Here is a 6000-nt window from a genome sequence, read left to right as displayed (position 1 = left end):
AGTTATAGGTGTTTCCATAAGGTTCACCTAAGTAATTCACCTCTGCTATTGCAGGATTCTCAGGATCATAAGCTTCTTCTTCATAAGAAGCCTCTTGAGTACTGTTGGATGCAGCTTGCATTCCATTCAGACTCTGAGAAATCATATTGACTTGCTGAGTCAATATTTTATTCTGAGCCAATATGGCATTCAGAGTATCAACTTCAAGAACTCCCTTCTTCATAGGCGTCCCATTACTCACAGGATTCCTTTCAGAAGTGTACATGAACTGGTTATTAGCAACCATGTCAATGAGTTCTTGAGCTTCTGCAGGCGTTTTCTTTAGGTGAATGGATCCACCTGCAGAAGTGTCCAGTGACATCTTTGATAGCTCAGATAAACCATCATAGAATATATCCAGGATGGTCCATTCCGAAAGCATGTCAGAGGGACACTTTTTGGTCAGTCCTTTGTATCTCTCTCAAGCTTCATAGAGGGATTCACCTTCTTTCTGTTTGAAGGTCTGAACATCCACTCTAAGCTTGCTCAGCTTTTGAGGAGGAAAGAACTTGGCTAAGAAAGCCTTGACCAGCTTATCCCAAGAGTTCAGGCTATCCTTAGGTTGAGAATCCAACCATAATCTAGCTCTGTCTCTTACAGCAAAAGGGAAAAGCATGAGCCTGTAGACTTCAGGATCTACTCCATTAGTCTTAACAGTATCACATATCTGCAAGAATTCAGTTAAGAACTGAAAAGGATCTTCAGATGGAAGTCCATGAAACTTGCAGTTCTGCTGCATCAGAGAAACTAATTGAGGTTTCAGCTCAAAATTGTTTGCTCCAATGGCAGGAATGGAGATGCTTCTTCCATGTAAATTGGAATTAGGTGCAGTAAAGTCACCAAGTATCTTCCTTACATTATTATTATTTTCGGCTGCGATCTCCTCTTCCTGTTCAAAAATTTCTGAAAGGTTATCTCTGGATTGTTGTATTTTAGCTTCTCTTAGTTTCCTTTTTAGAGTCCTTTCAGGTTCTGGATCTGCTTTCACAAGAATGTTCTTATCCTTGCTCCTGCTCATATGACAAAGAAGAGGGCACAGAAAAATAATAATAATAATAGAGATCCTTTATACCACAGTATAGGGGTCCTTGTGTGAGTAGAAGAAGAGGGGGAGACAAAGAATGTAATGTAATGGAAGAAACACAACTGTGAGGAGGGTTGAGATGTGAGATGAGATGTTAGTAGATGAATAAATAAATAGAATAAGATGAGAGAGAAGGAATTTTCGAAAATAAATTTTGAAAAAGAGTTAGTGATTTTTGAAAATAGTTTTTGAAAAATGTTAGTAATTTTCGAAAATTAAGATTTAAAAATTAAAAATTAAAATAATTAATAAATTAAAAAGAAATTTTGAAAAAGGGGGAAGATATTTTCGAAAATGAGAGAGAGAGAGTTAGTTAGGTAGTTTTGAAAAAGTTAAGAAACAAACAAAAAGTTAGTTAGTTGGTTGAAACAAATTTTGAAAACCACTTTTGAAAAGATAAGAAGTTAGGAAGTTAGAGAAGATATTTTGAAATCAAATTTTTGAAAAAGATAAGAAGATATTTTTGAAAAGATATGATAGAAATTAGTTTTTGAAAAAGATTTGATTTTTAAAATCTCAATTAATGACTTGATTCACAAGAAATCACAAGATATGATTCTAGAACTTAAAGTTTGAATCTTTCTTAACAAGCAAGTAACAAACTTCAAATTTTTGAATCAAAACATTAATTGATTATGTTATTTTCGAAAATTTGATATAAAAATAAGAAAAGGATTTTTGAAAAAATTTTTTGGAATTTTCGAAAATAACTAAGAATTTTGAAAAAGATTTGATTTTTGAAAAAGATTTTGAAAAGGATAAGATTTTCAAATTGAAAATTTGATTTGACTCATAAGAAACAACTTGATTTTAAAATTTTTGAAAAAGTCAATCCAAATTTTCAAATTTGATGAGAGAAAAAGGGAAAGATATTTTTTTGATTTTTTTGAATTTTTTTTATGATGAGAGAGAAAAACAACAAAAAGACTCAATGCATGAAAATTTTGAATCAAAACAATGAATGCATGCATGAATGATATGAGTGTCAAGATGAACACCAAGAACACTTTGAATGTCAAGATGAACATCAAGAATATATTTTGAAAAATTTTTGATGCAAAGAAAACATGTAAGACACCAAACTTAGAAATCTTTCATGTTTAGACTCTAAGAATTCAAGAATGCATATGATAAACATGAAAAGACATAAAACAAAAAATCATCAAGATCAAACAAGAAGACTTACCAAGAACAACTTGAAGATCATGAAGAACACTATGAATGCATGAAATTTTCGAAAAATGCAAGATGCACATGCAAATGACACCAAACTTATGACATGACTCATGACTCAAACAAGAAACACAAAAAATGTTTTTGATTTTTATGATTTTCTAATTTTTTTGGATTTTTTCGAAAATTATATGAAAAAGAAAAAATAAGGATTCCAAAATTTTTAACATGAATTCCAGGAATCTTGCATTCTTAGTCTAAAGCTTCAGTCCAGGAATTAGACATGGCTCATGAGCCAGCCAAGCTTTCAATGAAAGCTCCGGTCTAAAACACTAGACATGGCCAATGGCCAGCCAAGCTTTAGCATGTAATTCAGACATGACACGCCTGACATACTCATTCCCAAAGGAATTAGACATGGCTTTACAGCCAGCCAGGCTTCAACATGCTTCATGAAACACTAGAATTCATTCTTTAAAAATTTTGAATAAAATTTTTGAAAACATTTTTATATTATTTTTTTCGAAAACACAAGAAAAATTTTTTGAAAGATTTTTGAAAAATTTTTGAAAACAAAACAAAAAGAAAATTACCAAATCTGAGCAACAGGATGAAGCGTCAGTTGTCCAAACTCAAACAATCCCCGGCAACGGCGCCAAAAACTTGGTACGCGGAATCGTGATTACACTTTAATTATGTAAAGTTCATTGCTCTTTCTTTCCCTGGTAATGGCGCCAAAAACATGATGCCAAAACCACGGTTCACAACTCCGTGTAACTGACCAGCAAGTGCACTGGGTCGTCCAAGTAATACCTTACGTGAGTAAGGGTCGAATCCCACGGAGATTGTCGGTATGAAGCAAGCTATGGTCACCTTGTAAATCTCAGTCAGGCGGATATCAAACAGTAATGGGTTTTCGAATAATAAGTAATAGAATAGGGATAGAGGTACTTATGTAAATCATTGGTAGGAATTTCAGATAAGCGAATGGAGATGCTTTTCGTTCCTCTGAACCTCCGCTTTCCTGCTATCTCCATCCAATCAGTCTTACTCCTTTCCATGGCTGGCTTTATGCAAGGGCATCACCGTTGTCAGTGGCTACATCCCCTCCTCTCAGTGAAAAATATGCTCACATGCTCTGTCACAGCACAGCTAATCATCTGTCGGTTCTCGATCATGCTGGAATAGGATTCACCCTCCTTTTGCGTCTGTCACTAACGCCCAGCACTCGCGAGTTTGAAGCTCGTCACAGTCATTCAATCATTGAATCCTACTTGGAATACCACAGACAAGGTTTAGACTTTCCGGATTCTCTTGAATGCCGCCATCATTCTAGCTTACGCCACGAAGATTCTGATTAAGAGATCTAAGAGATACTCATTCAGTCGAAGGTAGAACGGAAGTGGTTGTCAGGCACGCGTTCATAGAGAATGATGATGATTGTCACGTTCATCACATTCAGGTTGAAGAGCGAATGAATATCTTAGAAGCGAAATAAGATGAATTGAATAGAAAACAGTAGTACTTTGCATTAATCTTTGAGGAACAGCAGAGCTCCACACCTTAATCTATGGAGTGTAGAAACTCTACCGTTGAAAATACATAAGTGAAAGGTCCAGACATGGCCGAGAGGCCAGCCCCCATGGTCTAAGAACTATGCGTTCAAAGATGTCTAATACAATAGTGAAATGTCCTATTTATAATAAACTAGCTACTAGGGTTTACAGAAGTAAGTAATTGATGCATAAATCCACTTCCGGGGCCCACTTGGTGTGTGCTTGGGCTGAGCTTGAGTGTTGCACGTGTAGAGGTCCTTCTTGGAGTTGAACGCCAGTTTTTGTGCCAGTTTGGGCGTTCAACTCTGGTTTTGGCTCCTTTTCTGGCGCTGGACGCCAGATTTGGGCAGAAAGCTGGCGTTGAACGCCAGTTTACGTCGTCTATTCTTGGCCAAAGTATAGACTATTATATATTTCTGGAAAGCCCTGGATATCTACTTTCCAACGCAATTGGAAGCGCACCATTTCGAGTTCTGTAGCTCCAGAAAATCCACTTTGAGCGTAGGGAGGTCAGAATCCAACAACATCAGTAGTCCTTCTTCAACCTCTGAATCTGATTTCTGCTCAAGTCCCTCAATTTCAGCCAGAAAATACCTGAAATCACAGAAAAACACAAAAACTCATAGTAAAGTCCAGAAATGTGAATTTAACATAAAAACTAATGAAAACATCGCTAAAAGTAACTAGATCCTACTAAAAACATACTAAAAACAATGCCAAAAAGCGTATAAATTATCCGCTCATCACAACACCAAACTTAAATTGTTGCTTGTCCCCAAGCAACTGAAAATCAAATAGGATAAAAAGAAGAGAATATACTACAAATTCCAAACTATCAATGAAACAGAGCTTCAATCTTATGAGCGGGACTTATAGCTTTTTGCCTCTTGAATAGTTTTGGCATCTCACCTTATCCATTGAGGTTCAGAATGATTGGCATCTATAGGAACTTCAGATTTCGAATAGTGTTATTGACTCTCCTAGTTCAATATGATGATTCTTGAACACAACTTCTTTATGAGTCTTGGCCGTGGCCCTAAGCACTTTGTTTTCCAGTATTACCACCGGATACATAAATGCCACAGACACATAATTGGGTGAACCTTTTCAGATTGTGACTCAGCTTTGCTAAAGTCCCCAATTAAAGGTGTCCAGGGTTCTTAAGCACACTCTTTTTTTTTGCTTTGGACCTTGACTTTAACCGCTCAGTCTCAAGTTTTCACTTGATACCTACACGCCACAAGCACATGGTTAGGGACAGCTTGGTTTAGCCACTTAGACCAGGATTTTATTCCTTTAGGCCCTCCTATCCACTGATGCTCAAAGCCTTGGGATCCTTTTTATTTGCCCTTGCCTTTTGGTTTTAAGGGTTATTGGCTTTTTGCTCTTGCCTCTTGGTTTTAAGAGCTTTTGGCTTTTTCTGCTTGCTTTTCTTTCTATTATTTTTTTCGCCTATTTTTTTTTTCTCTTTTTTTTTTCTGCAAGCTTTGTTCTTTGCTGCTTTTTCTTGCTTCAAGAATCATTTTTATGATTTTTCAGATTATCAAATAACATGTCTCCTAGTCATCATTCTTTCAAGAGCCAACATATTTAACATTCTTAAATAACAGCTTCAAAAGACATATGCACTGTTCAAGCATTCATTCAGAAAACAAGAAGCATTGTCACCACATTAATATAATTAAACTAAGTTCAAGGATAAATTCAAAACTCATGTACTTCTTGTTCTTTTGAATTAAAACATTTTTCATTTAAGAGAGGTGATGGATTCATAGGACATTCCTAACTTTTAAGACATAGTTACTAACTACTAATGATCATGTAATGAAGACACAAACATAGATAAGCACATAACATAGAAAACGAAAAACAGAAGAAATAAGAACAAGGAATGAATCCACCTTAGTGATGGTGGCGTTTCCTTCTTGAGGAACCAATGATGTCCTTGAGCTCTTCTATGTCTCTTCCTTGTCTTTGTTGCTCCTCCCTCATTGCTTTTTGATCTTCTCTTATTTCATGGAGCATGATGGAGTGCTCTTGATGTTCCACCCTTAGTTGTCCCATATTGGAACTCAATTCTCCTAGAGAGGTGTTGATTTGCTCCCAATAGTTTTGTGGAGGAAAGTGCATTTGAGGCATCTCCGGGAT

The 6000-nt window shown here is 36.1% G+C and overlaps 1 non-coding gene across 1 annotated transcript; it reads left to right on the top strand.

The window, feature by feature from the left end:
- The first annotated feature begins 415 nt into the window (after positions 1-415).
- On the top strand, positions 416-523 carry LOC112724345 (small nucleolar RNA R71). The gene has a single exon (XR_003163512.1). It is a non-coding gene; the product is annotated as a small nucleolar RNA R71 (small nucleolar RNA).
- The last annotated feature ends 5477 nt before the right edge of the window (positions 524-6000 follow it).

Source organism: Arachis hypogaea, chromosome 11 (genome assembly GCF_003086295.3).
Source record: "Arachis hypogaea cultivar Tifrunner chromosome 11, arahy.Tifrunner.gnm2.J5K5, whole genome shotgun sequence".
Taxonomy (NCBI): Eukaryota; Viridiplantae; Streptophyta; class Magnoliopsida; order Fabales; family Fabaceae; genus Arachis; species Arachis hypogaea.
This window is presented reverse-complemented; position numbering and strand designations above follow the sequence as displayed.